The 24,311-nt window shown below is 37.1% G+C and overlaps 1 long non-coding RNA gene across 2 annotated transcripts in view; it reads left to right on the forward strand.

The window, feature by feature from the left end:
- The first annotated feature begins 1,529 nt into the window (after nucleotides 1-1,529).
- Nucleotides 1,530-24,311, forward strand: part of LOC129466011 (uncharacterized) — a 124,209-nt gene continuing 101,427 nt past the window's right edge. For both annotated transcript variants that reach the window (XR_010116439.1, XR_008652060.2), the window contains exons 1-2: nucleotides 1,530-1,747; nucleotides 9,515-9,623. This is a non-coding gene — a long non-coding RNA (uncharacterized lncRNA). The remainder of the gene's footprint in view (nucleotides 1,748-9,514; nucleotides 9,624-24,311) is intronic.

Here is a 24,311-nt window from a genome sequence, read left to right on the forward strand (position 1 = left end):
GTAACCACAGGACCTACTAATTCAACCAAATACCACATCATGATAGCCTCTTAAAGTCTCAGCTTGTGGCATCTGCAAGGTTGGGGCACCATCTTTCAAAATGTGAGGTAAAATTCCAACTACTGGCCATTATATAAGGTCGTATCCCAGGTAATTAGAATGCAATGATCTGAAAACCAAAGGGTGTCGAATTCTGCAGATCATATAGGGCAGAAAAAAAAGAAAGAAAGAAAACCAGAGTTAACATAGTCGTGGTCTCTCTTACTGTGTCCAGAATTGGTGGGTTCTTGGTCTCACTAACTTGAAGAATGAAGCCGCAGACCCTCGCTGTGAGTGTTACAGTTCTTAAAGGTGGCGTGTCCAGAGTTTGTTCCTTCTGATGTTCGGAGTTTCTTCCTTCTGGTGGGTTCGTGGTCCCGCTGGCTCAGGAGCGAAGCTGTGGACCTTCGCAGTGAGTGTTACAGCTCTTAAGGCAGCACGTCTGGAGTTGTTCGTTCCTCCCGGTGGGTTCCTGGTCTCGCTGGCTTCAGGAGTGAAGCTGCAGACCTTCACGGTAGTGTTACAGCTCACAAAGGCAGTGTGGACCCAAAGAGTGAGCAGCAGCAAGATTTATTGCAAAGAGCAAAAGAACAAATCTTCCACAGTGTGGAAGGGGACCCTATCGGGTTGTCAGGGCTGGCTCACCGCAGCCTGCTTTTATTCTCTTATCTAGCCCCACCCACATCCTGCTTATTGGTCCATTTTACAGAGAGCCCTTTGGTCTGTTTTACAGAGAGCTGATTGGTCCGTTTTGACAGGGTGCTGATTGGTGCGTTTACAGTCCCTGAGCTAGACAAAAGTTCTCCACCTCTACACTAAATTAGCTAGATACAGTGTCCACACAAAAGTTCTCCACCTCCCCACTAGATTAGCTAGATGCAGAGGGTCGATTGGTGCATTCACAAACCCTGTGCTAGACACAGGGTGCTGATTGGTGTGTTTACAAACCTTGAGCTAGATAGAGTGCCGGTTGGTATATTTACAATCCCTTAGCTAGACATAAAGGTTCTTCAAGTCCCCACCAGACTCAGGAGCCCAGCTGGCTTTACCCAGTGGATCCCGCACCGGGCAGCAGGTGGAGCTGCCTGCCAGTCCCACGCCGTGCGCCCGCACTCCTCAGCCCTGGGGTGGTCGATGGGACTGGGCGCCGTGGGGCAGGGGGTGGTGCTGGTCGGGGAGGCTAGGGCCGCGCAGGAGCCCACGGCAGGGGGAGGCTCAGGCATGGCGGGCTGCAGGTCCCGAGCTCTGCCCGGCGGGGAGGCAGCTAAGGCCTGGCGAGAAGTCGAGCACAGCAGCTGCTGACCCAGGTGCTACGCCCCTCACCGCCCGGGGCGGCCCGCCGGCTGGCCGCTCAGAGTGCGGAGCCTGCCGAGCCCACGCCCACCCGGAAGTCGCGCTGGCCCGCCGAGCCCACGCCCACCCAGAACTCGCGCTGGCCCGCAAGCGCCGCGCGCAGCCGCGGTTCTCGCGGGCGCCTCTCCCTCCGCATCAACCTGCAAGCCGAGCGAGCTGGCTCCGGCCTTAGCCAGCCTAGAAAGGGGCTCCCACAGTGCAGCGGCGGGCTGAAGGGCTCCTCAAGTGCCGCCAAAGTGGGAGCCCAGACAGAGGAGGCACTGAGAACGCCGAGAGCGAGCAACGGCTGCGACTGCGAGGGCTGCCGCCAGCAGCTGTCACCTCTCATTACCATCACTCCTAGTGACCATTTTGGGTAAGGCGAGCTCTCTGTTCCTAAAATTTTAGATACTACTACATTAGAAGATCTAGTTCCCAGAATAGGAATGTTTCTTCCAGGAGGTGAAGTATGGATTTTAGTAAATATAAAAGCTCAGGATGTCGCCTGGCCATTTTGGTCTCCAATGCTGGAAGCCAGCAAACAAACATTGTACTATACAGGGAGTGTAATTGAACCTGATTATCATGAAAAAAACTACATTGATACCTCATAAAGGAGTCAAGAAGGTATATGTTTGGGCTGGGTGTGGTGGCTCATGGCCGGTGGGAGGCCGAGGCAGGCAGATCACGAGGTCAGGAGTTTGAGACCAGCCTGGCTAACATGGTGAAACCCCGTCTCTACTAAAAATGCAAAAATTAGCTTAGCTAGGCATGGTAGCAGGAGCCTGTAATCCCAGCTACATGGGAGGCTGAGGCAGGAGAATCGTTTGAATCCAGGAGGCGGAGGTTGCAGAGAGCCAAGATCATGCCATTGCACTCCATCAGGCAACAAGGCAAGACTCTGCCAACTCAAAAAAAAAAAAAAAGTTAAAGCTATATGTTTAGAGGCTTAGACTCCTAAGGGATGAAGGCCTGCTTTACCCATTGGGCAATCAACCTAGACTAGCAGAAGTGCCATATGAGAGTGAGAGAAATAAAGATTGGGTTGTAAAGGAGTGAGATAATTAATAGAGTTTACAAATTCTGGCCTAGGGGCTAACTGCAGCTGTAGGCAAAACCACAACTTCACTTTTATGTTTGTTTCCTATTATTTTTAAGAATTTTTAATTTTTGTAACAACAACTATCCAGACCTGTGAGAGAATTAAAAAAAAAAAAGAGTGAGAGGAAGAAAAAGAAATAACTAGATATCATCTTGAAGAGTCAGTGACCAAACATAGTGAAATTAAAGTGGAGCAAAAGTGAATCAGAAGGATACAAGGAATGGACCACAGTAGACCCTGTCATGGTACTGCCAGTTTCCCCTTAGCATTTAGTGCTCTCATTCAGCTTCTTAAGGCAACACTCCGAAGCCATTAACAGTGTTGAGGAACATACTCAGCCACAACATGGGAAAGGCTGAGGTGCTGGGGAATTAATCCCCTCAAGAACATTCCTCAACCAATGATGGATGAGAGTTGAAGGATAAATGCCTCAGCTTTCTAGTCCCTCTGCTGGGGCAACTCTCAGAGATGAATTACAATCTTTCAGAGGCCCCTATTAGGATTGAACTTTAGTAGACAAAAGCAGTAATCTGCTCACTAAGCACATTCATTTTTTTCCTTCACCTTGCTGACTCACTTTCCTACTCTCCTACCAATGTTTTCTTGAATGATATGTCAAACAGAAGACTTTTACTCAAATCCTTGTCTCGGGATCTGTTTCTGGGGAAGCCAACTGGAGAAACTCTTGAGGAAGCATTAGGAGGACTATCAAACCACGTAAAAGGCAATTGAAGGATATGTATCAGAAAAGGTGTTATTTTTTTCTTAGAGGAATTAAAAAAATATATTTCTATTAATTGGGCTATTAGGTATAGAAAAATGAATACAAAATGTTATATTAATTATATGAGTTAATTTTCAATATTTAAAGAAGTTAAAAGACATTAAGAGAAGAGGTTAATCTTTATTGAAAGGATCTAAACAAAGAGAAATATTAAATGTGTTCATAATAGGAAAGTTCTTTTATGGAAAAAAATGCATGTTTTAGTTAATATCTGCTTTGCATCTTATTCTTTTGTCAAATCAGGAAAATTAATGATTTGGATAATTGTTGATAAAGTAGAAATTATTGGCATTAGTCATTGACATAATGTGTTTCTAAAAATCTCTTATAAAGCGTTTTTCTGTTACTAGCAACCAATATGCTGGACATAAAACAATACTGTGAATTAGACCCTATGAGATAGTGTCTGGATGGGAAACTCACTATTAATCATCCCTCATTCATGATTTTTTTGTGGGACCTATACATGCAAAGTGTTTCTTTTTGGAGGCTTATGTTCTTCTAGGCTATAAAGCTGGTTTGTAGCATTTGTAGCATCTGCTCTAGGCTCAGGGTCTAAAAAGGAGTCCTCATACCCTAACCTTAAATACAGATCTTACCATCACCCTGATGCTAAGTCAGAAAGGATGCACCTGTTGAAGCACACCTGTAAGATGAAACAAACAAACAAAAAAAGATCTGTAAGAATAAAAAAGGGTGGCATTAGGAAGTATTTGAGATAGCATCACTGAAAGCAGACAAAGGTGAACCCTTGTAGATGTAATTTTTAAAAATACTTTCACCTTTTATTTTAGATTCGGGGGGTACATGTGCAGGTTTGTTATGTGGGTATGATGTGTGATGCTGAGGTTTAGGGTACAAATGATCCCATCTTTCAGGTGGTAAGCATAATACTTGATAGTTTTTCAACCTTTGCCCACCTCCCTCCCTCCCTGTTCTAGTAGTCCCCAGTGTTTATTGTTGCCATCTTTATGTCTATGAGTATCCGAGGTTTAGCATCCACTTATAAGTGAGAACATGTGGTATTTGCTTTTCTGTTTTTGCATCACTTAGGATAATGGCCTCCAGCTGCATCCATGTTGCTGCATAGGACATAATTTCATTCTCTTTTAGGGCTGCATATTATTTTTACATTGAGAAAAAGGACAAAAATATTTCAAGATAACATAGAAGGCAACTTTTCTGAAAATCAAAATAATTGCATTTGTCAATTGAAAGAAAAAGGTCCCAGAAAAATTTGATGCATAAATATTAACACCAAGACATACCCTGAAATCAAAATTCATGAAATGGTTGTGCAGGATCTGGATTTTATGCAAAAAAAAAAAAAAAAAAAAAAACAAAACAAAACCTCATGAAAAGGGCTGTGTATTAGTTTGCCAGGGTTGCCATAACAAAATACCACAGACTATGTGACTTAAATAACAAATGTATCTCACAGTATGGAGGCTGGAAGTCTAAGATCAAACTGTCTGCAGGTTTGGTTTCTCTTGATGCCTCTCTCCTTGCCTTGCTGATGGCCATCTTCTCTCTATGTCCTCATGAGGGCTTTTTTCTGTGAGTATGCATCCCTGGTGTCTTTCTTCTTATAAGGACACCAGTCTTATTGAATTAAGGGTCCCACCCATATGACCTCATTTAACCTTAATTTCCTCCTTAACAATGACATTGGGGGTTAGGGCTTTAACATATGAATTTTGAAGTGGACACAATTCAGTCCACAACAGGCAGTCAGGAAAGATATCCAATTTTCTATGAGAAGGTGACAGTAGGCTTGCTTCACATTACTGCAGCAACACTCAATGCTATGACGCAGCTGAGTAAAGAAAAAAAAAAAGAAAAAAAGGATGTTATCAATAATTTTATAAATAGGCAAGTTGTTTTCAAAGCATTCTTAAGGCCTTTTTAACTTGTGTAAACTGAGGTAAATATTCTTCCTGAGCCCTCTTAAAAACACAATTGAAGAATGAATTCCACCTGAGAAACCAATGGAAAATCATAGTTAAAATCCATAGACATGTAGAGACATCCGTAGTCACATAGGTAAAAGAACTGCATTTAAATAACTATTAGGATTATAACTACAAACTAGAATGTATAGGAAGCTCCAAAGTGGTTAAAAAATTGTTTACCATATATCTAAGGCTTAGAAAGGAATTCAGTGACAAATTCTCCTTCAAATTAAATTAGTACCCCAAAATTTACCCATGTACAATAATTCTTATTATAACACTAATCATGAACCTGTAACTAAAAATATCCAAATGCCTCACAATGGCAATAACTATGTAAGTTATAATGTATTCAAATAATGGAATACAATACAGCAATGAGAATAGATTATTATAAGTAACAATATAGGTAAATCTCACAAATAATAAGAGAAAAGCCAGACACAAAAGGTTGCTTTGTATCTTCTTTGATTTATATAAAACTTAAAAATAGGCAAAATTAATGCATGTGTTAGAGATCAATATAGGATGTAGTGTTTTAAAAAGTGGATGCAGTGTGGGGTTTGTGGGGTACTGGTTCTTTTTTTTTAATCTGGATGCTGGTTACACGTGTGCAGTCTTTCTGCAAAGGATCTGTGTACTTTTATACATCTATGCTACACTTCAGAAAAGTTCAAAGAAATTATATTACTAAAGGCAGCCTTAAAACACCTGTTCAGTACATATCAAATAAAATTTTTAACAGTAAAAAGCCAGGCAAAGATCGGGAAAACTTAGTTACATAAGAATGGTAGCAATCATTTTAAACCCCATTTTTAAGTCTGAAGGAGATATTAGGTTAAGGGATATACTCCATAACAGTTGCTTTTGGAGACCAGACATTGATTAAAACAAGAGATATTACAGTCTATTTTTTGTTAATAAGTAAAGACAAGACAGAAGGCTAAAACTATTGAGGACAGAGGATATGGGGGAAAGGAGCCATACCAGAGGGAACCTGAGTCCTTGAAAGATTAAAACATCCTTGGAAAGCAGTGATTCAGAGGACCTCTTGCAGATTGATAATCAAAGAGGCCATTGGGGGAATTTGAGAGGGAAAATTTCAGCTAAAGGAGTTAACTTCTTGACACATTTGTGACTTAAATGTTTTGTTCACATCCCAGGTCCAATCAAACACTAAAATCTGTTTTTTTTCTACATTTTAAAAATCTTTGTAATCTGCTGCTTCTTTATGACCATAGTGTCTTTACCTTGGTCCAGGGCAATTGCACTTGAATTACTGCACACTTTTTACTTTGGCCTCATGCCCTTTCAAAATCTTTTCCATGGTAAATCAAAATGTTTCTGAAACCTGACCATGTTAAAGTTTACCTGAGCCCTGTGCTCCTAGAAAATAGATACAATTAAGGAGCCCTCCCACACTTTTGTATTCCAGAATATGGCTTACTGCAAAGAATCACCCTTCCCCTTGTAACTTAGATACAACTCACAGCTACTCCTTTTGTTTATCTCTGACAACAGGACACACAGATATTTAGAGTCTCCAAATTCTCATTCTTTTCCTCATACGTGATTAGCTGAACTTTTTGTACTTACTGACTAATCTGAACAAAATGCCACCTAACATCTCTAGTTAAGCTTCTCTCCTTCCCCCAGGTCTGTAAATTTTGACCCGTCATTAGCATAAGCCAGCACAGAAACTGTCCGTAATAGTCCCTCCCAGTAGTAGACTGACCTCAGGGTAAAACATTCTCTCATCTGCTATCCAATCATGCCCTTTCCATCCATTCATCTCATTTTCCCACACCTGTTTTTTTTTTCTATCCTTGTTCACTACCCCCTATAAAAGAAAAGTGTTTTTGGCTGGGCACGGTGGCTCACGCCTATAATCCCAGCACTTCGGGAGGCCGAGGCAGGCGGATCACGAGGTCAGGAGATTGAGATCATCCTGGCTAACATGGTGAAACCCCATCTCTACTAAAAATACAAAAAAAAAAAAAAAAAAAAAAAAAAAATTAGCCGGACGTGGTGGCAGGCACCTGTAGTCCCAGCTACTTGGGAGGCTGAGGCAGGAGAATGGCGTGAACCTGGGAGGCAGAGCTTGCAGTGAGCCGAGATCGTGCCACTGCGCTCCAGCCTAGGAGACAGAGCAAGACTCTGTCTCAAGAAAAAGAAAAAAAAGGAAAGTGTTTTTTTCTGCCTGAACTTTGAAACATCTGCAGATGTCATGGTTGGAGCATTCTTCTTATTTCAATAATCTCTCTGCTCTTATTGAAATAGTCTACCTTCTCTTATTATAATAATCTTTTTGAATAAGGTTACCTAAATCTGTATTAGACACATCAAAACCTAATCATACCATCTCCCTATTTGAAACCTGATTGTCTTTTTACTGTTTTTAAGATAAAGTTCAAATTCCTTTGTTTCCCAGGCCCTTCATGGGCAAGTTTATCCCATGGCTGTTTACCTTTAATCCTGTCTCTTTCCACTCCTAAACCACCTCCCTAGCTATTTCCCTTTATCAAGCCCTTCTGTATGTCTTTTCAGTTACTTAATTTATGTTTTCTTTGGAAGGTAGACTTTTCAACTCTCTGTCTCCTTGCCTTGCCTCAGCCTTTCTGGTTTTACTTATCTCTCAGGCCTCAGGTTTGGTGCTCCCTCATCCAGGAGACCTTCTGTGACCCAACATCTAAGGGCTTGATGTTCTTTTAAATTCTTTTAAAAACTTTTTGTATTCTTCCTCTCATTGTAACTTCTTCTTTAATAATCTTCTCTATTATGAGACTCTCTACTTTAAGAAGAAAGAGACTATGTGCTTTTTATTGTTGCATCAATAGTATCTATCACATAGAAGACACTCAATATCAATTGTATCTGTACAATTGTATTAACGGAATGAAAGAATGAGTCGATTGCTTAGACACAGGAGAAGCGGAGATCAAAATATTGAATCTGCCATCAGCAAAGAACAGTTTATTAGTATTAGTTTGGTTACAAGTATCAAAAACTGAACTGAACTACTTTAGGCAGAAAAAGGTGATGCTACTGATGTCATAAGAAAATTAAGGTAAGGGACATGTGAATTAGTTAAGGCTCTCTCAATTTCAGGAAACTCAACTTTAGCTAAAACTTTCTGGGCTGGATTTAGCTTTAAGGTGAAACTTAAATGAACAGTCCAAGTGCTGATTCATAATGTGGTCTCTCATTGTCTCCAGTTTTTCACTGTTCTCTTCTGTGTGAAAGTCTCGATCTCCAGCTCCACTGGGTGATAAGATGAGGGGAATGGAGCTTCCCCTCCTCCCAATTTCTCCAAGATCAACTTCCAGAGCAGCCTTTGTTGTTGTTTTCTAGTGGTTTATATAAAAGTTCTGAAATCCATTATGAGGTAACTGAACTAAGTCAAGTGTGCTCTCCGAACCAATCACTGTCATGCACAGAATGTAATTCCCTTTTTGGCCTAAACTTATGTTACATACTCATCCCTGCATATGGAGGTGAAGCCATGATCAAACCTCAAAATTGAGAGTGAGAGAAAGTTAAATCTCCATCCTAACATTGATGCTGCTGCTAGATTAGCACCAAAAGCAGCAGAGGCAAAGGACAAATGATCCCTACAGGAGATGATAGAGATGAACTAGGGACAAATAAGCCAGGAGCCCTAATGCCCTCAGGCCTTGCCCTCCCCATCTGTGCCACACTCTGCACTATTAACTTTCACCACAGAGCTAAGCTATGGCTCATAGTTCACTTTCCTTCTTTTTACTTCAACAAATGTGACCACACATTAATATTTTAACACTTGAAAATGTATTAAACATTCATTTTCTTTTTGACAATGAATAGCAAACACTTTATTGCATTTCTAAATGGACAATGTAAAAAATCTGTTGCTATAGTAGTTACAGGATAACCATAGGACACAAATGCCCATATCCAATTAGTGTGCCATTAAACACTTGTCACACATGGCAACAATACTAATCAAACTTATTATCCTAGAGAAAATATAAAAACTAAGAGGTAATTAAAATGTCCCAATACATAGTAGGGAAAATCTACCACATTAAATTTTCTGTAATGCCAAATATATGACCCTGAAAAAGTCAGAGAAAGTAATACAATTCTTCAAATAATACATGGTGCTTTTGGTACAATTTTTCAAAGTTGCTATGTTTTCTGTTCAAACCATATTTAATCCTGAGTTTATGGAACTCTTTATCTTTCTTTATCTGTCCAAGTGCATGAAAGAATTCTCTGTAAATATATTTTAACTGCAATTAACAGCAAATTAATCCTTCCCTGTAGATAATCCACAGTGCCTCATCAAACCAGAAAACAATTCAAACCTGGCCTGCTTCTAACTGGAAGCCACATTTTAAGAACTTATTGTGAAGAACTGGAAAGCCTCCAATAGGTGAGTGTAACTAAGGTAATTTGAATATGGGTGAATACAGAAACAATTCCCAATCTGTGTTACTCTCTTTGTTGAAACCCATTCTTTTGGAAAATCATTTTCTTTAGCCATTGGACAACAAAATGCATTGTCAAGAAATTTTATAGCAATAATTATAAAAGATGTCCATTTGAACCCATTGAGGTCTCACTGATTTTATAACACCCAGCAGACCTCCCTGCAGGAGAACACTATATTTATGTGAGCAATATATGCGAGAATTGAGATCGTAAAATTAAATGACCACATAGAACTGTCATTTATATGATGAGCGCCTACATGCGTGAAGGCTGGTTTATTTTGCAGTGTCGGGTTGCGTTAAATGGTCCACTCTCAGTAAATGTTTTTAATCACGCATTTCTTCACTCTTTCTGCAATATTACACTTGAAGGACTGGTAAGCAGTTTGCTATGAAATGCTAAATGGTTACTGGCACTGCTATTCTGACAGAAGAGCTCACTAAAATAGAAGTACGGTACATATTGTATGCAATTGTTTTATGAGAGACATTATGGTTACTAGAATAACATTTCACCATTACCAACTGCTGAGAGAAAAGTCATTAAGATATTTGGCAGGCCAGTGCAATTTTTCAGCAGAACTATAGTATAAGACCTTAGAACAGCTTCCATAGAGAGAGGCTGGCTGTCTCACAAGAAAAAAAAAGAAATCAAGTCTCAAGTCTTCTATGTTGTTTTATTTATATTTGTTTATTTTCAGAGTCCATTGAAAAAGTTACAAGATATGTCAGGTATGTCAGGAGAAACATAGCAAATGCTTATGTGAAATATATGTCTATTTCACATACAAGTATTTTCTGTATATGTGCATGTTTAGTGTGTGTGTGTGTAAAAGATTAATCTCTTGTGATAAATCTTACAACAACTTGAGTGTGTTAAAACTCACCTTTTCCCAGGGAATTGCCTTTGTTCAGAAATTATTGTGTACACTTTTAACAGTTAATTTCTTGTTGTTGTTTCTTTTTTTTTATAAGAAGACATTCATGGATGGGGCAGGGGTGAGAATATGGATTAGTCTGAAGTCACTTCATCCAAATAAAGGAAAATAAAATAAGCAGCTTGCTGTAAACATTTAACATTTCCTACCATGTATTGGTGGTTAAAAAAAAAAGTCATGATAACAGCTTTATAAATGTTTTGCAAATATATATACCCAAAATATATATACACACATGTTTGTGTGTATGTATTTGTGTACATATTATGTATATGTATAAAATATCTGCACAGTAGATAACTTTTTGATTGCTAAACCAACAAAGCTTGCCACTTGCTCCTGCCAATGCTACTTTCTTTTTTTTTTTTTTTTTTTATTATACTTTAGGGTTTTAGGGTACATGTGCACAATGTGCAGGTTTGTTACATATGTATCCATGTGCCATGTTGATTTCCTGCACCCATTAACTCGTCATTTAGCATTAGGTGTATCTCCTAATGCTGTCCCTCCCCCCTCCCCCCACACCACAACAGTCCCCAGAGTGTGATGTTACCCTTCCTGTGTCCATGAGTTCTCATTGTTCAATTCCCACCTATGAGTGAGAACATGCGGTGTTTGGTTTTTTGTCCTTGCGATAGTTTACTGAGAATGATGTTTTCCAGTTTCATCCATGTCTCTACAAAGGACACGAACTCATCATTTTTTATGGCTGCATAGTATTCCATGGTGTATATGTGCCACATTTTCTTAATCCAGTCTATCGTTGTTGGACATTTGGGTTGGTTCCAACTCTCTGCTATTGTGAATAGTGCCGCAATAAACATACGTGTGCATGTGTCTTTATAGCAGCATGATTTATAGTCCTTTGGGTATATACCCAGTAATGGGATGGCTGGGTCAAATGGTATTTCTAGTTCGAGATCCCTGAGGACTCGCCACACTGACTTCCACAATGGTTGAACTAGTTTACAGTCCCACCAACAGTGTAAAAGTGTTCCTATTTCTCCACATCCTCTCCAGCACCTGTCGTTTCCAGATTTTTTAATGATGGCCATTCTAACTGGTGTGAGATGGTATCTCACTGTGGTTTTGATTTGCATTTCTCTGATGGCCAGTGATGATGAGCATTTCTTCATGTGTTTTTTGGCTACATAAATGTCTTCTTTTGAGAAGTGTCTGTTCATGTCCTCTGCCCACTTTTTGATGGGGTTGTTTGTTTTTTTCTTGTAAATTTGTTTGAGTTCATTGTAGATTCTGGATATTAGCCCTTTGTCAGATGAGTAGGTTGCAAAAATTTTCTCCCATTCTGTAGGATGTCTGTTCACTCTGATGATAGTTACTTTTGCTGTGCAAAAGCTCTTTAGTTTAATGAGATCCCATTTGTCGATTTTGGCTTTTGTTGCCATTGCTTTTGGTGTTTTAGACATGAAGTCCTTGCCCACGCCTATGTCCTGAATGGTATTGCCTAGGTTTTCTTGTAGGATTTTAATGGTTTTAGGTCTAACATATAAGTCTTTAATCCATCTTGAATTAATTTTTGTATAAGGTGTAAGGAAGGGATCCAGTTTCAGCTTTCTACATATGGCTAGCCAGTTTTCCCAGCACCATTTATTAAATAGGGAATCCTTTCCCCATTTCTTGTTTTTGTCAGGTTTGTCAAAGATCAGATAGTTGTAGCTATGCGGCATCATTTCTGAGGGCTCTGTTCTGTTCCATTGATCTATGTCTCTGTTGTGGTACCAGTACCATGCTGTTTTGGCTACTGTAGCCTTGTAGTATAGTTTAAAGTCAGGTAGCGTGACCATTCACAATTGCTTCAAAGAGAATAAAATACCTAGGAATCCAACTTACAAGGGATGTGAAGGACCTCTTCAAGGAGAACTACAAACCACTGCTCAATGAAATAAAAGAGGATACAAACAAATGGAAGAACATTCCATGCTCATGGGTTGGAAGAATCAATATCGTGAAAATGGCCATACTGCCCAAGGTAATTTATAGATTCAATGCCATCCCCATCAAGCTACCAGTGACTTTCTTCACAGAATTGGAAAAAACTACTTTAAAGTTCATATGGAACCAAAAAAGAGCCCGCATCGCCAAGTCAATCCTAAGCCAAAAGAACAAAGCTGGAGGCATCACGCTACCTGACTTTAAACTATACTACAAGGCCAATGCTACTTTCTTATGCTACTTCTTCATACCTCATTTCATCAAGAAAAAATACCAGCATTCACCAAAAGCAAATATACTTTGGACTGTGTCTAAAACAACAAACATATAACCAAATTGGAATTATTTAGTCAGATACATGAATATATATGAATAATCATGAAGGCAAAACTAAGCTACCTTTCTCATCACTGCTGTGGTCCCTTCAGTAAATGGTATACAATCTTAAATGGAGCTCCTAATCAGTAACTATTAGCTGGATGAATATTCAGAAAAAAGATGCTGGGGATGTAATAAATAATAGTGTTTAATAGATATTTTAAATTACCCAGAAAACGGAATTCTATTTCTGTATATTCAAGATTTTTGACTCCATATAGAGAGGCCCTGAGTTTCTCACAGAAGTTGTAAAGGAAAAATAAAAGCTATGCAGTCAATTCAGTTAAAAAAAATCAACCCAGTTGAATTAAGCAAATTTTTTATTATTTGGTGGTGCATATAGAAAAATCCAAAGTAGGAGCTAAATGATGAAAACTCGTGAACACAAGGGAACAACAGACACTGGGGCCTCTTTGAGGGTGGAGGGTGGGAGGAGAGAAAGGAGCAGAAAAAATAATTATGGGGTACCAGACTTAGTACCTGTGTGATGAAATAATCTGTGCAACAACCCCCCATGACAGGAGTTTACTTGTATAACAAACCTGCACGTGTATCCCTGAACCTAACATAAAAAGTTTAAAAAAAGAAACATCCAAATTATATATAACTTGTAGAATCATGATGTTTAATTAAATAGCTCAGCATAGCTAGGTCTTATTTCTATCAAGGTCCCTATGATTCATTTTACAAAAGCCAGTTTTTATCTCTCTAGTTACTGATAATAAAATTCATCAGTATCATTAAAATAAATGTAGATATCACCTTTTTTTTTTTTTAACACAATTTTGGACAGCACCAAGGTGACAAGGAAGATATTGTTCTAGATAGAGTTGGTTTTTCCTAACAAGGAAATGAAGTAAACCCTTAACTGCTGATCTTTCAATAATCTCCTTTTCATTCATGCACTTTGTTTCAAATAAATTATTATAGTATCTTATACAGATGGTATAATTAACCTACTTTATTTAAAATTAACAAGTTTCTTTCTTTACCTACTCTGCTGTATCCCATCATAGCTACATTTCTTCCCAATGGAAGCCAAAATGGCCTGATACAGTCACTGACTTTCTATACCTAGAGATTTCGATGTGGTGGAAGGAAGGGGGAAGAGACTGGAAGAGCTGACGCACAGTATCCTTTGGTTCTACTTCTCCCTTTGTACCCAGATTGAACCCAGATCCAATCACAAATCAGCCTGTAAAAATTCTAAAACCTGTACACACTGTAAAGCCCATTCCACTATGCCATGTGGAAGCAGAAAGGAGTTAACTCCACTCTACCGTGAAAGCTCTAGCACCATTTCGCTTTTTCTTTTTTGCTTTTTTTGTTCTTTTTCTTTCTTTTTCTTTCTCTTTCTTTTTCTTTCTTTCTTTCCTTTTTCTCCTTTCTTTCTTTGTCTGTCTTTTTCTATGCTTTCTTTCTTTCACTAGCATCTCCTAGTATTATAAGTGGTATGTGGTAGGTTGTATTTGAATGAATTAATAAATGAATGAATATACAGATGAATAAATTAAACAGTAATGGAGTAAACAAGTGAGCGAATAAATAGTTTGAATTACTGTCCCATAATACATTTCCTATGTTAAGCACGTAAACTTAATTACCTTGCAATGGAAAATATTTATAAGTATATTATTATATATATTTCCATATACAGGTATTGAAGGTGTTATTCATATTTGATAAGAAAAAATAGCGTAGCACAGAAAACTTTTAAAAATTCAGTGCAAAAGGCATTGCCTTTGCCAAACTATAAGGATTTTTTTTTTCTAGTGGAGTGGCTGACACCTTAAAAATGCTGAACAGCAGCCCTTGTAAAACAATTTTAACAAAATAGATACTTCAGTTTAAAGAGAGCTATAAAAATCTGCCTGGTAAACAAAAGTCTTATTTTTTTAAAGTTTTTCAAGGCTGTGACCCTGGGCAAAGCTTTATTAAACTCAATGAAGAAAAAAAAATAAATCATAAAAGTTGAATAAGTCAAAATATAAAATATTCAATTATTATTTCCTGTGGGGTTTATTTTGTAAATATTTTATCCACAGTCTATACTCAGCTTCTTCTCCTTCCCATCTTTTAAGGACTATCTGGGGAATAAACCCACATTTCCCCACTCAGTTGCTTGACTTCCTTTTAGTCTTCTTATAATTTATTAAATGATGTTTTTTAAAACATAAGTACTTCAAGTTTTCCTTCTTGCTGCTTTGTGTTTTGTTCCTTTCACCCACAAAATTGCCACAATTAGTGATATAAAAAGGATCCATTAGGGCATCAGTCCATCCTTTGGGGTTTTAGCTATAATTGTTTCTTTCATGGAAGTGCATCCAGCCCTGCCTCAAATACACTGTATTGGATGTCCCAATATGACATAATTCTCTTAAGATAGAGGAGATTTTATTTCATTCAATATTCAGAAACCCCCAGAAGTGTTTCTCATTCATGTTACAATTTTTAAAATAATAATGTAGCCATCAAAGTTTATCTCATTACTTTTCTACTATGTACCTGTTCATAAAATGTGAGCCCAGGGTGAATACTGAATAAAGTTTAAAATGCTTTAAATATGAATAAGCCTGTAAGAATTGAGTTTATGTTGAAATAAATGGCCTAAAGTTCAGATATGTAATAAAACCATATCACTATTTTTTAAATCAACATAATTGGTAGCCATTCACCATATTACCATGATTTTTCCATCCCAACAACAGACTACATGGTTTTTCTTTTTTTTTTTTTTTTTTCTTGGGACGGAGTCTCGCTCTGTCACCCAGGCTGGAGTGCAGTGGCGCGATCTCGGCTCACTGCAAGCTCCGCCTCCCGGGTTCATGCCATTCTCCTGCCTCAGCCTCTCCAAGTAGCTGGGACTACAGGCGCCCGCCACCACGCCCGGCTAATTTTTTGTATTTTTAGTAGAGACGGGGTTTCACCGTGGTCTCGATCTCCTGACCTCGTGATCCGCCCGCCTCAGCCTCCCAAAGTGCTGGGATTACAAGCGTGAGCCACCGCGCCCGGCCAGTCTACATGGTTTTTCTAGTAAATCCAAGTTATCAGAAAGTGTTAGTCTCTGATACATCTTTTTATTTTAAACATAAGCATATTTCTTTTACTATAGAGGCTAACTTAAAATTATGGGAATTTTTTTTATTAACTAAGCCATACTTTACAGGTCAACAATAGCATGTTATTTAAGTTACAACTTGCTTTCAAATTTGTATTTTGGATAACTTATGATTATCACATATTTAATATAAGTGGGAGGAAAAATAATAATTATAATTACACATTTTATTCTACAGTATATCTTGATGTAAATTGATCATATTCATACCTGCCACTCATATTTTGAATAGTCTTTCTATATATGGGAAAATTCTCACATTGGGTGTCTTCTCCCCAGTATAGAAGGCAGAGCCAAAATTCTCTAATTCTCTAGCAATTATTGCCCAGAAATATAACCTCAGCTACATCAATCAGAATAACCTAGAGAAGATTGTTTTGGACATTATCAACATGATGCCAGACACTACACAGACTTTCTATTTTATTGGTGTAGTTGGAGCAAAGTAGCACTCCTAGAAAAGAAGTGACATCCATGCCGTGGTGGTCATAGTTTCAGAAAAATCTCATAGCTGATCTTTGCTTCTCTGTGGTGGCTGTGACACCAGGGAGGTTCCCTCATCAGGCCATGACAGCCTGGTTAAAAAGCATTGCTCCTGGCAATTAGTTTTAAATCTTCATCTTTCTAATCACTCTGAAGATGCTCTAAGCAACCTAATCTTTTTTTAATAAACTATTGTTTTTGTTTAAATCTGAAAGTGTAGATTCTGGTGCTTGCAACTAAGAGGTCTAACTGATGTACAAGGTTCTCATTATGTTCATAAGACCATCAAGGTTGGGACATTTTTTAGTGCTCTATGATTATAAGATTGGAAGAAAAATGAAGTAATATTCAGTAAGTAAATAAAATTTTCTGAAAGGTTTTGAAACCTAAGTTATGATCTAATTTAATAAGCTATAGAATGGCATGGTAAATCAGTAAAAGCCATAGAAAATACTTAAGAAATAATTCAAAATTAATGATATAATTAGGGATAGACACATGATTTAAAAAACTATATTACATTTCAAATTGCATTTACTCAGGAGTGCATTGGAAAATTTGTTTATCCTCACTGTCTAGAATACAATTACTAGAATCCTTTGTCCAACAATACTGAGTAAATGTAAAGTGGGAAAAAAAGAAGAAATAATTTTAAAATATCAAAAGGTGGAAGTCTTGAAAAGGCAAATAACACATAAAAATGACCTCAGGGGGTATGCTATAGTTTTCTTTTTATAAAAAAAATCAATATTTAGTACTCATTTAAAGGAACAAAAGTGACAAGCAAGAGTGACAAGGAAAAGTGTTCTGAAGAGTAACTCTGAATTATGAAATAGTATTTCATATGACAGGGTAGTAAAAGTAGAATACTAATTTGGTGCAACCAATTCATCCATTTTTAATTTACACTCTGCACTGTGTCATTCATTCACTAATGCTCGAAATATATAGATGCCTGAGATAGTTCTTGTTCATCAGGGCAACTCTTGACACTAAAACAGTAATGTAAATGTCCCCAAAGCAATAGACTATTACCAAATTGATTTATGTGCCATCTCTAGAATACTTTTAAATTCATAGCCTATCACATGAGTACCATACAAAATTCAACTGAGAATTCAAAATTTAGCTGAGAAAGGACATCTCAGTTACAAACATCATTGCCAGTTAACATTTGAAAAATAGGAAAATATTTTTTTTTTATTATACTTTAGGGTTTTAGGGTACATGTGCATAATGTGCAGGTTTGTTACATATGTATCCATGTGCCATGTTGATTTCCTGCACCCATTAACTCGTCATTTAGCATTAGGTGTATCTCCTAATGCTGTCCCTCCCCCCTCCCCCCACCCCACAACAGTCCCCGGAGCGTGATGTTCCCCTTGAAAAATAGGAAAATATTTAACAGAGAGAACCACAGTTAATTGAATATTTACCCTACCCCAAATATAATGTTACTAAATGGCTGCAAGAGATATCACAATAAAAGAAAAAAATTAATAAGCTGTGCTCTGAATTTGGGCACTCACATGAGCTAATATACTATTCAGATTAAATAAACTAAAATGGGACTATTTTTCTAAAATCTGTTAGTTGGTTTTGCCATTATTAAATTACAGACTTCGTTCTTCACATACTCCAAGATGGAAAATTCACAGATGTAGTTTGAATACAAGGCTCTTAAAAATGATATGAAAAAATAACATTTATCTGTTTGATAAACTAATAAGGATATCATATATAATATGAGCTATTACTCTCTGTATGGTCTATTATATTTAATGTTAATGTACATTTGTGGGGAGTGATATGATTTGGCTGTGTCCTCACTCAAATCTCATCTTGAATTGTAGTTTCCTTAATCTCCACATGTCGAGGAAGGGACCAGGTGGAGATAATTGAATCATGGGGTGGTTTCTCCCATCCTTTTCTGGTGATAGTGAGTTAGTTCTCACAAGATCTGATACTTTTATAAGGGGCTTCCTCCTTCTCTGGGCACTGATTCTTCTCTTTCCTGCCGCCCTGTGAAGAAGGACATGTTTGCTTTCCTTTCTACCATGATTGTAAGCCTTCTGGGGCCTCCCCACCCATGCTGAACTGTGATCCAATTAAATCTCTTTCTTTTTTAAATTACCCACTCTCAGGTATATCTTTATTAGCCTGAGAATGGACTAATACAGGGAGACACTATGTTGAGACATTAACTGGTGTGCTTTCCCCATTCTATACTCACAGACTCTCTTGTTTTTACTCTAAAAGAATCTTTTAACCTCCTTTCACCACCCTCCACCATCATCCTAGCAGTTAGACTTGAAGGATACAGCATGGTTAAGTTGTATTATTGAAATAAGTGTGGACAAATGGTTAAAAATGCAGACTCTTGAGCCAGACACTTTGAGTTCAAATGCCAGCTTTGTAAGTTGATAATCAGATAATTTTGAGCAAGTTATTTATTTTTTCCATGCCTCAGTCTCCTCAAACACAAAATAGGATTGTTGTATGGCTTATGTGAGTTTATATGCATAAATTGCTTAGAATAGTGCCTGCTATACAGTAAGCATTAAATGTTCATTGTTATTAGGTGTTACTATGCTCAGAATTCATTGATGCAAGTATCTAAACAGATCAAGCTACTTATAGTTTTAACCATTCCAAAAGACTAGATCAAAAGATGCCAGGCACAGAAGAACAAGTGTAGAGTTGATAATCATACAAGGAGCATGGGAATATGAAAGTGCCAGAGCAAGCACCTCCCAATGCGAGCTCCTGAGAGAAAGGTAGAAGCCAGGGCAGACTGAAATCCAAAGTCAGCTTATTTCTGGCAATCACCCAATTTGGCCAAATGCTTACCTGTTCTTTGAGATTCCATCTAGGTCCCTGGTCTACACCCCAACCCCAATATTGACAAATGCACCCAGCAAACTAGGACTTTCGTATAATCTTCCTGAGAGAATGATGAAAACTTGGAGTGACAAGGTAGTGCCACACAGGGAAAGCCTTGCCCTGCACCAGGATAATGCTAAAGGAACATATTTATTGCCAAATATTTATTGAATTTATATTAGATTTCTACTAGACATTTTCACAAACATTATATTTTTCTACTACATATAGTTTCTACTAGATTTTCCCACATGCATTATTTTACTAACATCCTCTGAAAATCAGGAGTACCTTAACACTTCAGTTCTTCTTTTCTTAATGTAATGGCGAAGTCTACTAAAGATATATATTTTTAAAATGAGTATAGAATGTTAGGCTTTCTGTAATAAAATAGGGCATTCGAGTATATAAAAGGAGCCCTGAAATTAGAATCAGAAGACCTACATTTGAATGGGCCCTGCTACCTAGTAGCTAGATGATCTTGTCAAGTCCCATAGCCATTTGAGACCTCAATCTCCTCATCTGTAAAATGAGAAACACTGAATTTGTGACCTTACAGAATTATTTTAAGAACCCAATGACATAATAAATATGAAAGCATTTTAAAAACTGTGCAGTGCCCTATAATTATCAGGCATAAATCTGCAATAATATGTCGGCTGCTTCCTTCTAAATGTCCCACAACAACCTCAATATAAACTCATTCTCTCCTGAGAAATGCACACTTTTATGCAGGAAGATAGCTTTAACTTTGGCAGTAATAACAGGTAATTGTTTTTCTTGGAATTCATTATTACTTTCTATAGAAAACCTTGTTTATAATGTTTAATGATTGAAATGACTCATTCCAAAGTTCCTTAATGAAATAATTGGTAAAGATAATGAAAAATAGTTGATGTGACTTACTTTGCTGTGTTTTTTAGTTCAAGACAGAAAAAGGTAACTTTAAAAATAAAAGGGTAGTCTTCTAGGATCCTAAAGAAAAGAGACCAAACACATACTTAACCCTTGTTTTGTGTGGAAAACCACAGTTATATTGCCCCGAGTCTCCAATAAGGGGACAATGAGTACCCAAATTAAAATCATAGAAATGGATGCCAATATATATTTGTTGTATTGAAAAGCTGAAAGGTAGGAAAATAATAGCTATGTTCCTGTCCTATGTCCTGATAATGACAGTAGTAGTGATACTGGCTAATCAAAAAGGTCAAATCAATTCGAAAGAGCAACCCTATGGGAGTTTTGCATGTTTAACTTAATTTCATTCTGTGATTGATATTTATTAGAGTCAAATCCTGAGTAGTCAAGAATTGATTATCTAGTTTGTAAATTATCTAGGGATTTTTTAGGGTGTCTCTTACTGCCTCCATCTCCTAAGTTTTGGTCATTTCACTGTCAATTAGCCTACCTGCTGAATGGTGGGTAGAGAAAGTAAAAAAGATACACAAAATTTGCTATATCGTGGGTTAGCAATCCTGACAAAGGCTCATGAGAGATAATTTGGAAGAATTCAGCATGGGTTATTTATAGATTTCTATATTTAATTATATTCGTGTTCTTCCTTAATTTATCTCATTTAATTAATAACATTTTATTTCCCTTACTGACAAATGGTAACTCTAAAGGGCCAACTCAAGTATATTTCAAATTCCATGAAGACATTTATCTAAAAGCAAATTAATGATACTTTAAAACATCTTATTTTGTGTGGTATTTTTTATTTTGTAATAACAATACATTTTTAAATTATAGACCACATTGAAGGATTTAAAATGTATATAAGTGGTGTATAATTCTTCACATTCTATAATTCACTCTTTTACTTGATTTTTAAAAAGATTTATCCATGTTAACACACACACACTTTATTTTGAAATCCAAGTATTATTCTGTTAGATGAATGTACAATATTTATCTGTTTTCTAATTGATGTACATTTTACCTGCTCCATTTTCTATGATTTTAAATTATTCTGCAACTCTCCTTACTCATTTATATGAGCATTTTTTCATGGGGAACATCCAGGGGTAAAATTTCTGTGTCCTGAGATACATCAGCTTTACTATATACCAAACTAATCTCCAGAGAATCTGAACTATTTAACACTCCTGATAGGAGTATCTGAGTTTTTGTTTCTCTAACACTTGTTATAGTCAGATCGTTTTTCAGTTTTGCCAGTGACAGGTGTAAAAGTTCTTTTATGGTTTTAATTTGCTTCTCTTGATTACTAATATAGTTGATCATGTTTTTGCTCATTTATTGGCCATTTTTATTTTTTTCTCCTGTAAATTACGTATTCATATCCTTTGGACATTTTCATTGGCAGTTGATACTTCTGTTTGTTACTCACAGGGACTGCAAATGTCTTCTCTCAGTATGTGACTAGCTTTTCACTTTGTCTATAGTTTCTTTTGTGCAAAAAGTTTAACTTATTGTGTTGCAAATACATCACAATCTTCCTTTCTTTCTTTCTCTCTCTCTCTTTCTTTTTATTTTTTTTGGCAGAGTCTCGCTCTATCGCCCAGGCTGGAGTGCAGTGGCGCGATCTGGGCTCACTGCAAGCTCCACCTCACGGATTCACGCCATTCTCCTGCCTCAGCCTCCCCAGTAGCTGGGACTACAGGCGCCCGCCACCATGCCTGGCTAATTTTTTTGTATTTTTTCAGTAGAGACGGGGTTTCACCGTGTTAGCCAGAATGGTCTCGATCTCCTGACCTCATGGTCCACCTGCCTCGGCCTGCCAAAGTGCTGTGTTTTCTTTCATAATATTTGTTTTTTGTGTGTCTGGAGTAAATAAATCCTTTCTTATCTGAAGGACATAAAGATGTTACTCTTTATTTTACTCAAAAAGTTTTAAAGGACCTAATTTAACTTTTTCCGTATGGATAAACAATTATCCCAACACCATTTACCTAACAGTTCATCTTTTTTCCTCATTTATTTGTAATGCTATGTCTGTCATACATTATTGTCATATATGAATGAATCAGTTTCTAGGCTTGTTATATTCTGTTGCTCTATTTATTAATCCTGTACTGATATCTTTATTATTCATTTATTAAAATTTTTGTTATATGTTAGGTCAAGTTTATTATCCTATTGTTCAAATCGTCATAGTGGTTTTTAGCCATGTGATTTTGCATTGGTAGTTTTCGAGTTCGACGAAACCCCCCCAAGATTTCTTTATGTAAATTGTATTAGATTTTGAGATTAATCTGTGGTGCATCATCAAAGTTTTCCCAACAAACAATCATATGAGCATAACTTTCCATTTATTCACATTTTTAAAAATCATCTCCAATAATTTTTCACCTACAGTCTAACATTCTGTATAACTTTTTCTACTTTATAGAACATATTTTTATTGATTGATTTTTGTTAATTATTGGTGTATTCATTATCAGGAATGATACTGATTTTTGTATGCTGGTGAGTTTTAATAATCTGTCCACAGAATCCCTTAAATTTCCAATGTAGGTAATCATATAATTAACAAATAAGGAGAGTTTTATCTCTTCCTTTGTGATTATTATTATTTCCCAGATTTATTTCCTTTTCTTTCTTACTGTAATCATTTTCGAACATTGTGTTGACCATTACCTATTAGAAACCATGAGATTAGGCATCTTTTTCTTATTCCAGACTATGTTAGTCCGTTCTCATACTGCTATAAAAAAACTGTCCGAGACTGAGTAATTTATAAAAGAAAGAGGTTTAACTGACTCACAGTTCTGCATGGCTGGGGAGGCCTCAGGAAACTTAGAATTGTGACAGAAGACGAAGGAGAGTTAAGGCACCTTCGTCACAAGGCGGCAGGAAGAAGAAGTGCCAAGTGAAAAGGGAAGAGCCCCTTATAAAAACCATCAGATCTTGTGAGAACTCACTCACTATCGTAAGAACAGCATGTGGGAAACTGCCCCCATGATTCAATTACCTCTACCTGGTCTCTCCCTTGACATATGGAGAATATGGGGATTACAATTCAAGATGAGATTTGGGTGGGGACACAAAGTCTAACCATATCACTGACTTAATGGAAATGCTCATCATTTTCTTTTAGGTTTTTGATAGGTAAGTTCAATAAAACTAGGAAAATTCTTTTTTATTGATAATTTTCTTGCAAAATTTTTTTTAAAAATACTATGAATGAATTTTAGAATTTGCTAAAGGAGTTTTCAGCATTTATCTTCATATGGTATATTTTCTTTGACTTGTTAATATGATATTTTGGAGTAATAGATTTTCTGAAGTTAAACTATTTTGTGTTCCAATATTATAATTAGTTATGGTGTATTGATTGACTGATAGATAAATTTGGTTTGATAGTAGTTTAGTAAGATAGTATCTTCAGATTTTTTGCATGCATTTGTATCAATATGTCTATTTTTAAAATATTCTCCTAATTACTATAGTATATCTAAACATTAGTCTAGTAGTGTCTGTGCTTTTGCTGTTCTCCAAAATGGTAGGTATAAAATAAACATGTCTGGCTCCCTCAAAAGCTTGATAAAACTTATCTTCTCAGTTTAGTTTCTTTTGGGGTGGTTTTGTTCACCTTCTGGTCATGAGGTTGTGACTATGCCTATTCTGTATCTCAGCAGGAGCTATAAGCAACTCTAGGACTTCAAGTAGCAAACCTCATTTTGGTTCCCTTTCTTGAGGGTATATTTTAGATCCTGGAAACTTCTGCCTACTGAGAACCTGAAGTTAGGATGTTAGGAAGGCCATATCATCATCTGCTCACAACTTTTCATTTCTTTTCTGTTACTGGCCAAAAAAAGGTTTTGCCTTTGCATTTGAGAAAGGCCATGTTCTTCTGACTTTCTTATTTTATATTTTACCCATCTTTGGTAAGTGTTTGGAACAAAGCGTTTTAT

This window comes from Symphalangus syndactylus, chromosome 17 (assembly GCF_028878055.3).
Source record: "Symphalangus syndactylus isolate Jambi chromosome 17, NHGRI_mSymSyn1-v2.1_pri, whole genome shotgun sequence".
NCBI classification, from domain to species: Eukaryota; Metazoa; Chordata; class Mammalia; order Primates; family Hylobatidae; genus Symphalangus; species Symphalangus syndactylus.